We start from the raw sequence: 7,698 nt of genomic DNA on the forward strand, positions 1-7,698 counted from the left end.
AGTACAGTCCTCCAACCCTGAACCCTGACCCCTGACCCCAAGTACAGTCCCCCAACCCTGAACCGTGACCCCTGACACCAAGTACAGTCCCCCAACCCTGACCGCTGACCCCAAGTACAGTCCCCCAACCCTGAACCGTGACCCCTGGCCACAAGTACAGTCCCCCAACCCTGAACCCTGGCCCCTGACCCCAAGTACAGTCCCCCAACCCTGAACCGTGACCCCTGACACCAAGTACAGTCCCCCAACCCTGAACCCTGGCCCCTGACCCCAAGTACAGTCCCCCAACCCTGAACCCTGAACCCTGACCCCAAGTACAGTCCCCCAAATCTGAACCGTGACCCCTGACCCCAAGTACAGTCCCCCAACCCTGAACACTGACCCCTGACCCCAAGTACAGTCCCCCAACCCTGAAACGTGACCCCTGACCCCAAGTACAGTCCCCCAACCCTGTACCGTGACCCCTGACCCCAAGTTCTTTCCTCCAACCCTGAACCCTGACCCCTGACCCCAATTACAGTCGCCAACCCTGAACCGTGAACCCTTACCCCAAGTACAGTCCCCCAACCCTGAACCCTGACCCCAAGTACAGACCCCAAAACTGAACCCTGACCCCTGATCCCAAGTACAGTCCCCCAACCCTGAACCCTGACCCCAAGTACAGTCCCCCAACCCTGAACACTGACCCCTGACCCCAAGTATAGTCCCCCAACACTGAACCCTGACCCCGAGCCCAAGTACAGTCCCCCAACACTGAACACTGACCCCTGACCCCAAGTACAGTCCCCCAAACCTGAACCCTGACCCCTGACCCCAAGTACAGTCCCCCAACACTGGACCCTGACCCCTAAACCCAAGTACAGTCCCCCAAACTTGAACCGTGACCCCTGACCCCAAGTACAGTCCTCCAACCCTGACCCTGACCCCTGACCCCAAGTACAGTCCCCCAACCCTGAACCGTGATCCCTGACCCCAAGTACAGTCCTCCAACCCTGACCCCTGACCCCAAGTACAGTCCTCCTACCCTGAACACTGACCCCTGACCCCAAGTACAGTCCCCCAACCCTGAACCTTGACCCCTGTCCCCAAGTACAGTCCTCCAACCCTGAACCCTGACCCCAAGTACAGACCCCAACCCTCAACCCTGACCCCTGACCCCAAGTACAGTCACCCAACCCTGAACCGTGACCCCTGACCCCAAGTACAGTCCCTCAACCCTGAACCCTGACACCAAGTACAGTCCCCCAACCCTGAACCCTGACCCCTGACCCCAAGTACAGTCCCCCAACCCTGAACGCTGACCCCTGACCCCAAGTACAGTCCCCCGACCTTGAACCCTGACCCCAAGAACAGTCCACCAACCCTGAACCGTGACCCCTGAACCCAAGTACAGTCCTCCAACCCTGAACCATGACCTCTGACCCCAAGTACAGTCCCCCAACCCTGTACCTTGACCCCTGACCTCAAGTACAGTCCTCCAAACCTGAACCCTGACCCCTGACCACAAGTACAGTCCACCAACCCTGAACCCTGATCCCAAGTTCAGTCCCCCAAACCTGAACCCTGACCCCAAGTACAGTCCCCCAACCCCGAACTCCGAACCCTGACCCCAAGTACCGTCCTCCAACCCTGAACCCTGAACCCTGACCCCAAGTACAGTCCACCAACCCTGAACCCTGACCACTGACCCCAAGTACAGTCCCCCAACCCTGACCCCTGACCCCAAGTACAGACCCCAACCCTGAACCCTGACCCCTGACCCCCAGTACAGTCCCCCTACCCTGAACCGTGACCCCTGACCCCAAGTACAGTCCCCCAACACTGAACACTGACCCCAAATACAGTCCCCCAACCCTGACCGCTGACCCCAGGTACAGTCCCCCAACCCTGAACGCTGACCCCTGACCCCAAGTACAGTCCCCCAACCCTGAACCCTGACCCCTGACCCCAAGTGCAGTCACCCAACACTGAACCCTGACCCCTGACCCCAAGTACGGTCCCCCAACCATGAACCGTGACCCCTGACCCCAAGTACAGTCCTCCAACCCTGAATCCTGACCCCTGACCCCAAGTACAGTCCTCCCACCCTGAACCCTGACCCTTGACCACAAGTACAGTCCCCCAACCCTGAACCGTGACCCCTAACCCCAAGTACAGTCCTCCAACCCAGAACCCTGACCCCAAGTACAGACCCCAACCCTGAACCCTGACCCCTGACCCCAAGTACAGTCCCTCAACCCTGAACCCTGACCCCAAAAACAGACCCCAACCCTGAACACTGACCCCTGACCCCAAGTACTGTCCCCCAACCCTGAACCCTGACCCCTGACCCCAAGTACAGTCCCCCAACCCTGAACGCTGACCCCTGACCCCAAGTACAGTCCCCCGACATTGAACCCTGACCCCTGACCCCAAGAACAGTCCCCCAACCTTGAACCGTGACCCCTGACCCCAAGTGCATTCCTCCAACCCTGAACCCTGACCCCTGACCCCAAGTACAGTCTCCCAACCCTGAACCCCGAACCCTGACCCCAAGTACAGTCTCCCAACACTGAACCCCGAACCCTGAACCCAAGTACAGTCCCCCAACCCTGAACGCTGACCCCTGACCCCAAGTACAGTCCCCCGACATTGAACCCTGACCCCTGACCCCAAGAACAGTCCCCCAACCTTGAACCGTGACCCCTGACCCCAAGTGCATTCCTCCAACCCTGAACCCTGACCCCTGACCCCAAGTACAGTCCCCCAACACTGAACCCTGACTCCAGACCCCAAGTACAGTCCCCCAACCCTGAACGCTGACCCCTGACCCCAAGTACAGTCCCCCAACCCTGAACCCTGACCCCTGACCCGAAGTACAGTCCCCCAACCCTGAACCGTGACCACTGACCCCAAGTACAGTCCCCCAAACCTGTACCGTGACCTCTGACCCCAAGTACAGTCCCCCAACCCTGAACCGTGAACCCTGACCCCAAGTACGGTCCCCCAACCCTGAACCGTGACCCCTGACCCCAAGTACAGCCCTCCAACCCTGAACCCTGGCCCCTGACCTCAAGTACAGTCCCCCAACCCTGAACTCTGACCCCTGACCCCAAGTACAGCCCCCAACCCTGAACCCTGACCCCAAGTACAGACTCCAACCCTGAAACCTGACCCTGACCCCATTTACAGTCCCCCAACCCTGAACCGTGACCTCTGACCCCAAGTACAGTCCCCCAACACTGAACCCTGACCCCAAATACAGTCCCCCAACCCTGACCCCTAACCCCAAGTACAGTCCCCCAACACTGAACGCTGACCCCTGACCCCAAGTACAGTCCCCCAACCCTGAACCCTGACCCCTGACACCAAGTACAGTCCCCCAACACTGAACCCTGACCCCTAAACCCAAGTACAGTCCCCCAACCTTGAACCGTAACCCCTGACCCCAAGTATAGTCCTCCAACCCTGAACCCTGACCCCTGACCCCAAGTACATTCCCCAACCCTGAACCGTGACCCCTGACCCCAAGTACAGTCCTCCAACCCTGACCCCTGACCCGTGACCCCAAGTACAGTCCTCCTACCCTGAACCCTGACCCCTGACCCCAAGTACAGTCCCCCAACCCTGAACCGTTTCCCCTGACCCCAAGTACAGTCCTCCAACTCTGAACCCTGACCCCTGAGCCTAAGTACAGTGCTCCCACACTGAACCTTGACCCCTGACCCCAAGTACAGTCCCCCAACCCTGAACCGTGATCCCTGACCCCAAGTACAGTTCCTCAACTCTGAACCCTGACACCAAGTACAGTCCCCCAACCCTGAACCCTGACCCCTGAACCCAAGTACAGTCCCCCAACCCTGAACGCTGACCCCTGACCCCAAGTACAGTCCCCCGAACTTGAACCCTGACCCCTGACCCCAAGAACAGTCCCCCATCCCTGAACCGTGACCCCTGACCCCAAGTACAGTCCCACAACCCGGAACCCTGACCCCAGACCCCAAGTACAGTCCCCCAACCCTGAACGCTGACCCCTGACCCCAAGTACAGTCCCCCAACCCTGAACCCTGACCCTTGACCCGAAGTACAGTCCCCCAACCCTGAACCGTGACCACTGACCCCAAGTACAGTCCCCCAAACCTGTACCGTGACCTCTGACCCCAAGTACAGTCCCCCAACCCTGAACCGTGAACCCTGACCCCAAGTACAGTCCCCCAACCCTGAACCGTGACCCCTGACCCCAATACAGCCCACCATCCCTGAACCCTGGCCCCTGACCCCAAGTACAGTCCCCCAACCCTGAACTCTGACCCCTGACCCCAAGTACAGTCCCCCAACCCTGAACCCTGACCCCTGACCCCATTTACAGTCCCCCAACCCTGAACTGTGACCCCTGACCCCAAGTACAGTCCCCCAACCCTGAACCGTAACCCCTGACCCCAAGTACAGTCCCCCAACCCTGAACGGTGACCCCTGACCCCAAGTACAGTCCTCCAACCCTGAACCCTGACCCCTGACCCCAAGTACAGTCCCCCCAACCCTGAACCCTGACCCCTGACCCCAAGTACAGTCCCCCAACCCTGTCCCCTGACCCCAAGTACAGTCCCCAACACTGAACCCTGACCCCTGACCCAAAGTACAGTCCCCCAACCCTGAACCGTGGACCCAAAGTACAGTCCCCCAATCCTGAACCCTGACCCCGACTCGAAGTACAGTCCCCCAACCCTGAACACTGACCCCTGACCCCAAGTACGGTCCCCCAACCCTGAACCGTGACCCCGACCCAAGTACAGTGCCCCAACCCTGAACGCTGACCCCTGACCCCAAGTACAGTCCCCCAACACTGAACCCTGACCCCTGACCCCAAGTACAGTCCCCCAACCCTGAACCCTGACCCCAAGTACAGTCCCCCAACCCTGAACGCTGACCCCTGACCCTAAGTACAGACCCCCAACACTGAACCGTGACCCCTGACCCCAAGTACAGGCCCCCAACCCTGAACCGTGACCCCTGACCCCAAGTACAGTCCTCCAAACCTGAACCCTGACCCCTGACCCCAAGTGCAGTCCCCCAATCCTGAACCGTGACCCTTGACCCCAAGTACAGTCCTCCAACCCTGAACCCTGACGCATGACCCCAAGTACAGTCCCCGAACCCTGAACCCTGACCCCTAACCCCAAGTACAGTCCCCCAACCCTGAACCCTGACCCCAAGTACAGACCCCGAACCCTGAACCCTGAATTCTGACCCCAAGTACAGTCCCCCAACCCTGAACCCTGACCCCAAGTAGAGACCCCAACCCTGACCCCTGACCCCATTTACAGTCCCCCAACCCTGAACCCTGACCCCTGACACCAAGTACAGTCCCCCAACCCTGAACGCTGACCCCTGACTCCAAGTACAGTCCCCCAAACCTGAACCCTGACCCCAAGTACAGTCCTCCAACATCGAACTCCGAACCCTGACCACAAGTACAGTCCCCCAACCCTGAACCCTGACCCCTGACCCCAAGTACAGTCCTCCAACCCTGAACCCTGATCCCTGACCCCAAGTACAGTCCCCCAAACCAGAACGCTGACCCCTGACCACAAGTACAGTCCACCAACCTTGAACCCTGACCCCTGACCCCAAGTACAGTCCCCCAACCCTGAACCGTGACCCCTGACCCGAAGTACACACCTCCAGCCCAGAGCCCTGACCCCTGACCCCAAGTACAGTCCCCCAACCCTGAACACTGACCCCTGACCCCAAGTACAGTCCCCCAACCCTGAACGCTGACCCCTGACCCGAAGTACACTCCCCCAACCCTGAACCCTGACCCCAGGCCACAGGTACAGTCCCCCAACCCTGAACCGTGACCCCTGACCCCAAGTACAGTCCCCCAACCCTGTACCGTGTCCCCTTACCCCAAGTACAGTCCCCCAACCCTGAACCATGACCCCTGACCCCAGGTACAGTCCCCCAACCCTGAACCATGACCCCTGACCCCAAGTACAGTCCCCCAACCCTGAACCCTGACCCCAAGTACAGCCCTCCAACCCTGAACCCTGACCCCTGACCCCAAGTACAGTCCCACAACCCTGAACGCTGACCCCTGACCCCAAGTACAGACCCCCAACACTGAACCCTGACCCTTGACCCCAAGTCAGTCCCCCAACCCTGATCCGTGACCCCTGACCCCACGTACAGTCCTCCCACCCTGAACCCTGACCCCTGACCCCAAGTACAGTCCCCCAACCCTGAACCCGGACCCCTGACCCCAAGTACAGTCCGCCAACCGTGAACCCTGACCCCTGACCCCAAGTACAGTCCCCCAACCCTGAACCGTGGCCCCTGACCCCCAGTACAGTCCCCCAACCCTGAACCCTGACCCGAAGTACAGACCCCAACCCTAAACCCTGACCCCTGACCCCAAGTACAGTCCCCCAACCCTGAACCGTGACCGCGACCCCAAGTACAATGCACCAACCCTGAACCCTGAAACCAAGTACGGACCCCAAGCCTGAACCCTGACCCCTGACCCCAAGTACAGACACCCAACCCTGACCCCTTACCCCAAGTACAGTCCCCCAACCCTGAACTCGGACCTCTAACCCCAAGAACAGTCCCCAACTCTGACCCGTGACCCCTGAACCCAAGTACAGTCCCCCAACCCTGAACACTGACCCCAAGTACAGTCCCCCAACTCTGAACCCTGACCCCTGATCCCAAGTACAGCCCCCAAACCTGAACGCTGACCCCTGACCCCAAGTACAGTCCCCCAACATTGAACCCTGACCCCTGACCCCAAGTACAGTCCCCCAACCCTGAACCGTGACCCCTGACCCCACGTACAGTCCTCCAACCCTGAACCCTCACCACTGACCCCAAGTCCCACAACTCTGAACCCTGACCCCTGACCCCAAGTACAGTCCCCCAACCCTGAACACTGACCCCTGACCCCAAGTACAGTCCCCCAACCCTGAACCCTGTCCCCATGTACAGTCCCCCAAACCAGAACCCTGACCCCAAGTATAGTCCCCCAACCCTGAACCCTGACCCCTGACCCGAAGTACAGTCCCCCAAACCTGAACCCTGACCCCAAGTACAGTCCTCCAACATCGATCTCTGAACCCTGACCACAAGTACAGTCCCCCAATCCTGAACCCTGACCCCTGACCCCAAGTACAGTTCCCCAACCCTGAACCCTGATCCCAAGTACAGTCCCCCAAACCTGAACGCTGACCACTGACCCCAAGTACAGTCCCCCAACCTTGAACCCTGACCCCTGACCCCAAGTACAGTCCCCCAAGCGTGAACCGTGACCCCTGACCCCAAGTACAGTCCCCCAAACCTGAACCGTGACCCCTGACACCAAGTACAGTCCCCCAACCCTGTACCGTGACCCCTGTCCCCAAGTACAGTCCTCCAACCCTGAACCCTGACCCCTGACACCAAGTACAGTCCCCCAACCCTGAACCGTGATCCCTGACCCCAAGTACAGTCCCCTAACCCTGAACGATGACCCCTGACCCCAAGTACCGTCCCCCAACTCTGAACCCTGACCCCTGACCCCAAGTACAGTCACCCAAACCTAAACCGTGACCCCTGACCCCAAGTACAGTCCCCCAACCCTGAACCGTGACCCCTGACCCAAAGTACAGTCCCCCAAGCCTGAACCGTGACCCCTGACCCCAAGTACAGTCCCCAAACCCTGAACGCTGACTCCTGACCCCATGT

The sequence above is a fragment of the Carcharhinus amblyrhynchos genome, unplaced genomic scaffold (assembly GCF_965287045.1).
Source record: "Carcharhinus amblyrhynchos unplaced genomic scaffold, sCarAmb.v2.hapA chromosome_123, whole genome shotgun sequence".
NCBI classification, from domain to species: domain Eukaryota; kingdom Metazoa; phylum Chordata; class Chondrichthyes; order Carcharhiniformes; family Carcharhinidae; genus Carcharhinus; species Carcharhinus amblyrhynchos.